Genomic DNA, 10510 nt, shown 5'->3' with positions numbered 1-10510 from the left:
GAAGGGGGTCTCATCCCTGGTGCAATTCAATCTCATGTTTTACAAACCAAGAAATACCAGAAAGAAGATTAATGTATAATCAAAGAAGCAACGGTTGCCACTGCTTACTGATGACTCAGTCCCCACAATCACATTTTCTTTAAGGCACAAAATAATTTCAAGTTCCAACAGCTTTATTTTGAATTATTTATTTTTACATTAGAGAAAGAGATAATGGCTTTTTAAAAAAATTGACAATAAAGAGGTAGTGAAAATGTAGTAGTTGAATAGTCTGTTCTATATCTGTAAGAGTTTGTTGTTTCAGTTCTGAGAACATCTGAAAAAAGGAACGAGAAAGCAAGATTCTATTTAAATTATGATCAGGCTACTTATTGGGGGTTATGTGTTCAGTAAAGGTATTCCATCGTCAGAGACAGAAGTCAGAAGCAATGACTATCAGAGTCCAAGAATGATGTAGAAGACAGCTTTCTTTTAAATAGTAGCCTCTCTTCCTGGCTACTCTTGCCAGAAGAAAAGGAATTAGAGATAAGTACCCTAACAGACAGACTTTTTAAAAATAAAGAGAATTGTTATTGTAAAGAAAGAGAGAACATTACGAAAAGACTGAATACAGGAAAACTTCTACAAAGAGGGACTACAAATCCTCAAATAATTTTCACCTAGGTAAAATAGAAAATACTGTATAGATGGATTAAAAGGAAGGGGAAAGTAGAATTAATAATTACAAATGTGTGAGCATGAGGAAGTGGCCAAGGAAAGAAAACTAGCCCAAGGCTAAATAAAAATAAGGGGGATAGTTATGGGACTGTGAATTACAGATAGAACTTAAAGTGAGGCAGGGTGGGACTGAGAATATGGGAAGGAGAAGAGAGAAAGGCAGTGGATTTATGAGTTACTCACTCGCTATGAACAGAGCAAGTTCCTGTCTTTAGGTGAGCCATGATGGATAACTAGTGGGAAACTGGCATTGCTTATATGTTAGTTCTCCTTAAATCTATCATGATGAGTTCTTCTTTCTGTTGGAATCATTTCAAAAGCCCCATGGCCTCTGCAGGAAGAAAAAAGAGAAAGAGGCATTATACAGTAGGAGTGAGAATTAGGGATGGAGAACAGCTTGGGGGAGGGGTGCTGTAAATAGAGTCTCATTACCACAGTCTAGCTTGGTGCCTGATTAATTATGGAGCACTTGATAATGTCCTGGAGTCATGGAAATCAGGAGGAAAAGTACAGATAATTGAATGGAATTGAAGAACTGGCAGTGTTGAGAGCATCATTAACATATTTTTGCTGTTGTTGTTCTTGGCATCTGCCCTTGTCACAATTGACTCTGGGCTTCAACAGCTGCACGTTTTGGTGGAAGTGAGGAAGGAGAGATGGGAAGAAGAAGGGCAAGTGGAAGCTGCCATCTTTCATAGAAACCCAGAGGTCTACTGGTGTTTGTAGCCAGTCCCATTCTATTGACTAGGACTCGCCTTTATCTCTTTGTATTATGAAGAATTAACTTTTGCTTAAAGCACGTCAGGGCCAGTTTTCTATAGAATTCAGCCTAAGTACGTGATAGTGGTTTACAAGATAAGTCACTAGGACTTGTGTTTAGAAAGCTAATACAAATTACAAATCTCCTCTGAAGCAATACCTATTGGGATAGCTTTGCCTGCCATGCTGAATCAGACAAGTCAAGTTCTATTTTCGACAATGAAATAAAACATTATCAGTGTGCAAGGTCTGAGTAGATATCCATTTGCATGGCGCTGTGCATGTGAATTTTTTAGTTGTCAAACTTTTTATTCTCCCTGTAGATGTCTGAGGTTGCTTGTTGATTAAAATATCAGTGATAAAATTTAGAGGAAAAATTTACAATGTAAGTATTTTCAGATTAGTCTAGAGCAAATTTGACAAAACAAACTGAGAAGTTTGTACTCATTTCTTGTCTCTTCCTGGATGAGGAGAGTGGTGTACACCTAGGGACTACGGCACAGCTGTGCATAGAGACTGAGCTGCCTTCTGAGACCCAGTATATGTTTCAGGTCAGTGGAATATTGCTGGTCATGCTCAGTTCTGCCTGTGGCCTGCAGCAGGGTGGCGTGGAGCTGGGAGACTGCACAGAGAATGCCAAGGTCTGAGGAGCAGCAGCTGCCTTTGCTGGCATTTTAGTACAGATAATAAAATAGCTTGGAGAGTATCACATGAGATAGAATTGTTCTATAGAAAATACTGCCACTTGGGATACTGCCAAGCTTTATCTATCCCAAGTGTTTTTCTACTCCTTAATTTTTTTTCTCTTCTTTCTTTTTCATTTTTGTTAAAGAAATAGAACCAGTCCAGATTGAATAAAAATTGACCTAAATGCTCATTAGAACACAAGCTTACTAGTCCCTCTTAAGATTTATTCTATTTGCACAAAAATCACAATAAAACCTTCCTTATACAATAGCCCTGGTGCATGGATAAACTAAGGGGCTGGACTATAAAGAGAGCTCCCAGGCAAATGGATGAAGAAGCACATGAGCTCCATTAGTAGCAGTTTCTCTGCATTTTTTTTTTCTTGAAAATATTTACCGAATGTCTGCTTTGCCTCAGCCAGGAACTCTTCTTTTGTTTGTATTTGTTTTCCCATCTTAGTAGAAATTCTACTTACAGGTGGTGGTTGTTGTTGTTGTTATTAATTATTATTGAGACAGAGTCTTGTTCTTTTGCTCAGGCTGGAGTGCAGTGGCGCTATCTTGGCTCACTGTAACCTCCACCTCCGGGGTTCAAGTGATTCTCCTGCATCAGCCTCCTGAGTAGCTGGGATCACAGGTATGCACCACCACACCTGGCTAATTTTTTGTTTATTTTTAGTAGATGTGGTTTCCCATGTTGGTCAGGCTGGCATGGAACTCCTGACCTCGTGATCCGCCTTTCTTGTACTCCCAAAGGGCTGGGATTATAGGCGTGATCCACCATACCCAGCCCACAGGTTATTTTTCAAAAGCACTCAAATATTTCTCTTGGTGTTGAATAGTAAGGCTTCAGGAGGTTTTCCCAGGTGAATCACACATTTCTTTCATAGTGGTAACTGGTACGACCAACCAGAAGACCTAGAATAGTTTGTATACAAAAACTCGTAGGTCAACTCATATCAAACATCTATTCTCAACTGGGCAACATGCTGTGTTCCAAGAACTACTGAGCTGGATCCTGACAAGATGAGTGTGCAAAATTTCACAAATACCTGATAACCTAAAATATTGTAGACTAACCTTATTATTCAAGCAAAAAAATTTAGGCAGAAGTTTTGTGATTCACCCTATATTCTTCGGTTTTGTTTTTGTATCTAGGTCTAAAAATCAGGCTTAGACAGCAGTAGTGGCTACTTCAATTTTCTTTTTGTTCTTGTTTCTGTATTTATTCAGTTCTGGCATTTCACAGCTTATCAAGAGACATAGTTTAACAAGAGTCTCTGAGATGAAACTTGTAAATTAGTCAAATTCATTCTTGTTGAGCATCATGCTTGCTTCACTGATTTGTTCTAGAGTGCCAATGGGAATTTCTAGGACAATGCAACTTCATCTCACAACCACCTTGAGCCACTAGGAAAAATAGTTGCATACAATCTGTATATGAAGGCCTGAGCAGAAAAGTTATTCTCTTATTGATTCAATATTCACAAATTACTTATGGCACCTAATCTAATAAATTGCAATTTCAATAGATTACATGTTAAATTGATGAGAATTGGGAGGAAAAGAAGTTGTTTTATTGTTTTTCCAAATTTTATTAGGAATTTTGAAGAAAAGCATGATTTCAACTTAGACAATGGCTTTTTGAGAATATTTATTTTTTCCTTTAATAGCCTGCTTCTTTGTTGAAATTATTGCATACCTAAAGAAATTCTCAGGCAGAAAAACAAATCACCAGTGATTTGTCAAATCATTAGCAATAAACCTGCTTCTCGGTATGTACTTCTTTATAACTCAGGCTGATCTTAAGTTATAGATCAGCATGATTTCATATAACTTAATATGGGAAAGACTACAGCTAGACACTGCTGTGATAAAAATGTAACAGATACTGAGAGAAGTCAGATAAGTTCTGCTCAGTTTCTATATCTTGAACATCAGAGTATTATCTTCATTTATAAATGATATTCCATTGCACATATTAGTTTAACTTATGGTTATATGTGCATTGAACCTCTCTTTGACTAACAAATTCATTTGCTAAAATTTTTCTTTTAACTCCCGTTTTATCCTCTTTTATTTGCAGGAATAAAATCATTTAATACTTTAGGAGATTTGATAAGCACACTTTGTAATTTGAATGTAAGTGAAATTGCTGTTAGGATTGACACCTCTGAGCCAAAACTCATGGCTATGTTTTATTAAAGTAAACATCTAGAAGATAAGAGGAGTACACAATTAGACATTCGGATATTTTGTCAACAAGCTGTTAAGTGTCCAAATGTCTTATAAACATCTGATGCTTGATGATTTTCTTTATTCCCATGGCTGTTTGGTATTTCATAGGTTCAAAGACATCCTGTCAATTTGGAGACCCTGATAATATGACAGTGGATTTCAAATTGCACAGCAGAATTCATAGCAGGAAATGTATTTCATATTGTAACCCACTGTATTTGTGCATATTCACACCTACATCCACATCCCTCCCAATACAAATAAATAACTGAAACAACAATTTTACAGAATAATACATGGCCTTTCTATGTGGGATTTCTATTATACTCTATTCTCTTTTATTCTTTTCATTATATTGTATTCTACTTCATTTCATTCCGTTATTTGAAAACTGAATAACTCTCTGTATTAATTCCATCACAAGTTGCAACTCCTACTTGGAAAGCTTTTTATTAGCTTGTACCTCAACTTTGGGTTTCACCCTTATAGGCTAGTATGGATATGACTTAATGGTATATAACCTTCCATTGAAGCTCAGAAAAACAAGCTTTGATCTTGACAAGTACACTATGTGTGTTCACAATGTACATCCTAACATAATGTAAGGTTCTTTTTAACCCCTATTGCCTGCCCCCAAAGGAAAGAGAAGAAAGAGGAGTTAGGGGACAGGGTCTCCCAACTTTCGTTGCTTTTCATCAATTTGAATTACCAACCTTAGTTAGGATTCTTCGAGAGAAAATCAGCTGTCAGTAGCACGAGGCAAGATGTCATTGGCTTAGTAGCTGTCACCTCCTTATAGCCATCATCTCCCTGTGTCATCCGTTACTTTATCAGGGTGGAGAAAACTCAGTATGACACATTTGGCTCTGCAGGTAGGGGATGATTTATTGCCTTGGTGTGGACTCATTATTTGCGTTCCCTTAAAATTAATATGTAGAAATACTACCCCCGAAACTGATAGTATTTGGAAGTGGGACCTTGGGATGTGATTAGGCATTAGGGCAGAGTCCTCATGAATAAAATTGATATTCTTATAAATGAGGCATGTGGGAGCTCCCTTGTTACTTCCATCATGAGAGGTTAACAGGGAGAGATGGCCCTTTCTCAATGAGAAAGTAGGCCTTCACCAGACACTGAGTCTGTGGCACCTTGTTGTTGAACTTCCCTATGTCTAGAACTGTAAGAAATAACTTTCTGTTGTTTCTAAGCCACCCAATTTATGGTATTTTGTTATAGCAGCCTGAATGGACCAAGACTGTCCCATTGTCTAATGGCTTTTTAATCTTGTCTATATGAACACTTGCCATCTGCAAATCATCTGCTAGCAGTAAGCGTATCACTTGCTTCATGTCTTGGTGAACTAAAGGTGAAAATGTCGAAGGACATCTTATTTCTCTGGCAGCCTCCTGTCCAAAGTGTTTAGACTTCTCATTCGGCTCTGACCATTAAACTGACCACATTACTTTTATAGACTGAAAACAAATCTCTCTAGGGTCCTCATTACCTTCGGAGGTCACAAACAGTGAGATCTTTAAACAAGGTTACTCTTACCAGTCCTAGAGAAAAAATAAAATCTCTTCTGCCTTTAATGATTTCTATGGAAGAATAAACCTCAGGCCATCATAATATACAGCAGTATTTTTTCTGAAAGATTTTATTTGCTTCTTTCTTAAATCATTCTTACTTAAATTTAAAAATATTTTCTTATTTTCTTTCTATGGTAATGGAAAATAACAGTTTCTCACATTTGCAAATACAAAAACAATTTGAAACCCTACATATTTATGCATTTAATTGCAGGATGAATAATAACAACCTCTTAAGTTATTCCTTGAATATTTTCAACAAGTATTGCCTTTATAGTTGCATGTCTTTTAAATTATTTTAATTTCCTCTTTAATATTATAGAGGCCAGAAGTCTAGCCAGTATGGTAGCCAGTCTATGGCATGACTGTGAGTGTCAAAGTTCCTCACCTTCCGATCACACATCCCAGCTTTTAAAAATAGCCCTGACTTAAATTGTGTAGCTACAAGGTACATACTTCTTCAATAGATACTTTTGACTGCATTGCTATTTGGTTAATAAATGTTGGCTTTGTCTGTTTTTTTCCTTCCTTTTTTCTTTAGTTTGCTTTTCCTTTGTAACCACAGCATTGCTCATGTTTATTCCTAGAAATTTTCATTTGTGTGTAACTACTACTCCAATTTCTCAGGATAACTTTGAATTCTAATCTGATTGTTTTATTACTACTAAAGTTTATATAATCTGAAATATTAGTAATCATCTGTATTCCATTTTTCAGATAATCAGTGAAATAGTCTTATTTCCAAGGCTAATATCCCGAGCACCAGTTGTTAAGTGTTTTCAAGATCTTAATATCAATTGATGGATTTTTAGCATATATCTACAGCCAGCTGTGACTATATCATGCAGGAAGCTAGTAGTTCTATGATCTTGATACTCTTCAGTATATGGAATTCCCGTGGCAGTGTCACACTTACCAAAATTCATTGAAATATGTTAAGAATTACAAAAAGTTATGCCCATATGGAAAATGCATTGGCTGCCATTTGGGTTTCAGCTGATATACTGGAGACAAAACTGAATTTAGGTTGTTTCTTGTTCCTTTTATAGAGTATCACATTTGGTCATATTTAGCTCATTTAAATGTTATTGTGAAGTTATCTAACACACTGCAGGTACTAGCTGTACATACTAACTGAACTCTTGGATGGAAGTGTGGTTAGGTGGAATATTTGATTGTGTTCCATAGTTACACTGGAGACCAGGTGATGGCGACATCTGGTAATGAAAAAATACAGAGAATAAAATATTCTCCTAGTTTGAAAATGTTATTTTAGTCTTTCACCTGCTTTCAGGATAAAAAGTACAAAATGAAAATGAAAAGATACAAAGGAAATCAAACACAGCCTTCTGCTATATAATGTTATTATAGATAGTTAATGGTCCCTGGACTGGGGTGAACAGTGGGGAGAGAATCATTAGGAGAAAGCAGTACTTTGTGGGTCCTAAGTATTGAAGGAGTAATAATTTAGAAATGGCACAAAGTAGATAATCTCCACATGTATGATGGAGAAGTTCATTAATTAGCTCTCAATAATTTCTCCAAATTTCTCTAAAAGAATCTTGGCTGTTTATAGTTTTTATTTATGTATATTATATATACACTGCAACATATATCTTGTACATAGTTCTTTTTCTTCTCTAGGAATGACTTATTTCCAATTATGTTATGGGCAGGAATGCATAAACTTGCTGATAAGGGAGATATAATGTAAGGATTCATATAAGGGGAACCCAGTGGAGCAATATTTAGAGCTTTGTTCATTTTGTTAGTCCGGTTTATTCTGTAACTCACTAGGTGTTTATTAATTTCATATTTTGTACCCCTGGACATGGACGGGAAAAAAAGGAAACATTGAATACAGAGTATGCCTTCCAGAAGTATACTGATTACATAGGAATACAAGTCATATTTTTATGAAACAGTCCATAGTAATAAGAGCTGGTGTGTATTTATGCCAAAATTAGCAATAAAGAAAGGGATAAGAGCTTCTGTGGTCTTCAGAATCACCCACCTAAAACTGTGAGCTTCCCCTGGGCCAGATTCTAAGACAGTTCTCTTTTTAGGGAAGAAAATTTGTGAAGCTTCAGTCCATTCATCCATTCATCCAGATGACTCTGAATCATGTTGGTCTGGCTACAGGTCCTGCTGTATCCTGTGCCCAAGTTCTAAGGCTTGGGTCCGTGTGCTTCATCTGGGATAAAGCCATAGTCATATACTATCCCAGACACTGAGTCTGTGGCACCTTGTTGTTGAACTTCCCTATGTCTAGAACTGTAAGAAATAACTTTCTGTTGTTTCTAAGCCACCCAATTTATGGTATTTTGTTATAGCAGCCTGAATGGACCAAGACTGTCCCATTGTCTAATGGCTTTTTAATCTTGTCTATATGAACACTTGCCATCTGCAAATCATCTGCTAGCAGTAAGCGTATCACTTGCTTCATGTCTTGGTGAACTAAAGGTGAAAATGTCGAAGGACATCTTATTTCTCTGGCAGCCTCCTGTCCAAAGTGTTTAGACTTCTCATTCGGCTCTGACCATTAAACTGACCACATTACTTTTATAGACTGAAAAATATAGAGTATTATTATTATATAGAGTATTCATTATTATTATTATTATTATTCAGTATTATTATTATATAGAGTATTCATTTTTCTATATTTAGCAAAAATGGGTAGAATGGTTTAAACAATAGAGTGAGTAATTGGTGGTGCCAATTATTTAATCTTGTTCTGTATTTTGCACCTTTGATATTCAAATAAGTGATGTATAATGTAATTGCCAAAGTAAAGAATGAATTATATTTTAGGTAAGCATGTTTTTGCAGAATTTGTGAACAACATGTAGGTTAGAGATTCTAACCTAAACCCCCTTAGGAGGATAAGCCAGGGTAGTAGATTAGAAGATGAACATGTTGGAAGGCCCAGAGCCTCCATTTATGATACTTTTATTTCTGAAATGTTTAATCATGTTTACTATTAAGTCAACTCAGGCAGAATTGTGCCAATGGACTGAATAAACAATGAGGATTAAGCAACTAGAGGACAAGAGGATGAAAAGAACATTCTATGAGGGGAAAGCAAGACAGATCAAAGGATGGGACTGGTACTGGAGGGCAGATACTGTGCTGTGTTTTTCATTGTGTTCAGTGCCTAACACAGTAACTTGAATATAGCAGGCACATAACAAAATCTGCTTAGTGACAATGTGAGAGAGAATATCAGATTTGGGATTTTTGCAGTGGGATAATTTTAAATGATAAAAGTAAAGAGCTGGTGCTACTAGTGGATGCCATGACTGAGGAGACAGGACACCAGAGCGTCTCTTGGACATTGAACCATTGCAAAGTCAGAGTGTTGCCTTTGGGAGTTGAGTTCATCACCAATAAAGGAGAATGGAAACCTTAAATATAGCAATGCAGAAAGTAAGTTTAAAGCCCACTGAAGACCAAGGAATAAAAAGATCACTCATCCTCACCCCTAGGTGGAGTGGTGGGATAGAGGGGAGGTGCACGTAACAAACTTAGAAAAGACTGGATGTTGCATGGTAATTTTGGTAAAAGATATTTAGCAAGATAAACAAATGGTCCTAATAAAAATATGAGAATTTGTTTGGAAGAAAGTAGATGTTCCACATAAAATAGGAACACATTGAGCCAGTCTTGGAGGAAGGAGCCTGGGAGGAATGAAAATGATCTGAATAAGATTAGTTGAAAATCCAGGAAATATAAAGAAAACCTGAAAGTAATAATAGAAATTAGGGAAGATACTGCAAGGGAAAATGGGAAATATACAGATATGTATTTTGCTACAATTACTAAGTATCCAAGTGGAAATATCCAGTGAGTAGATGAACATAAATGAATGCAGTTATTTCAAATATTTTATAATATATATCATTTTGAATACTTTCTTTTCTATTTTAAATGTTTTGCAAAAGAAATGGGCACTGTGACAAAGCAAACAATGAGTCAATATTGGAGACAAATTTAAGATTAAGATATTAGAGATAGAATTTTGTGAGCGATTATTATGTGTCAGGCAGGGATTGAAGAGGTTTAAAGGCAATTCATGTAATCCTCACAAAGGTATTGTTGTTAGGCATGTACCAGTATTGTCTCTAATCCATGGGATGCAATAAAGGTAAATAAATCAGCCTACATTTGCCCAGAAATGTAGTTATGGAGCTAGAATTGGAACCTAACCAAAGTTTCTAACCACTATGCTATTTTGCTTCACTATATTAATTTTTTTTTTAATATTAAACCTCTTCAACAACTATCGAACGTTCCCTTTGACTGTGGCATCTTCTTCTTGGCAGAGAGTATTCATTTTTCTATATTTAGCAAAAATGGGTAGAATGGTTTAAACAATAGATTGAGTAAACACTGACAGAATAATGTGAAACCAACGTGCCAGTATTACGAAGAGATGACGGATGACACGTCATTATTCAATGGCACAATAAAACGTGATGGATTTCCTAACCACCCAATCTTTCACTGACAGGCTAGTCCCTT

At 36.2% G+C, this 10510-nt stretch overlaps 1 long non-coding RNA gene across 1 annotated transcript in view; it reads right to left on the bottom strand.

Annotated features, from left to right (window-relative positions):
• Positions 1-223: 223 nt before the first annotated feature.
• LOC119473416 overlaps positions 224-10510 on the bottom strand; it is a 46415-nt gene continuing 36128 nt past the window's right edge. The window contains exons 2-3 of the long non-coding RNA XR_005202629.1: positions 7118-7203; positions 224-1048 (exon numbers count right to left, since the gene is read on the bottom strand). This is a non-coding gene — a long non-coding RNA (uncharacterized LOC119473416). The remainder of the gene's footprint in view (positions 1049-7117; positions 7204-10510) is intronic.

This window comes from Cebus imitator, unplaced genomic scaffold (genome assembly GCF_001604975.1).
Source record: "Cebus imitator isolate Cc_AM_T3 unplaced genomic scaffold, Cebus_imitator-1.0 Scaffold157, whole genome shotgun sequence".
In the NCBI taxonomy this organism is placed as follows: domain Eukaryota; kingdom Metazoa; phylum Chordata; class Mammalia; order Primates; family Cebidae; genus Cebus; species Cebus imitator.
Note: the sequence above shows the minus strand (reverse complement) of the source record. Positions and strands in the feature narration are given on the sequence as shown.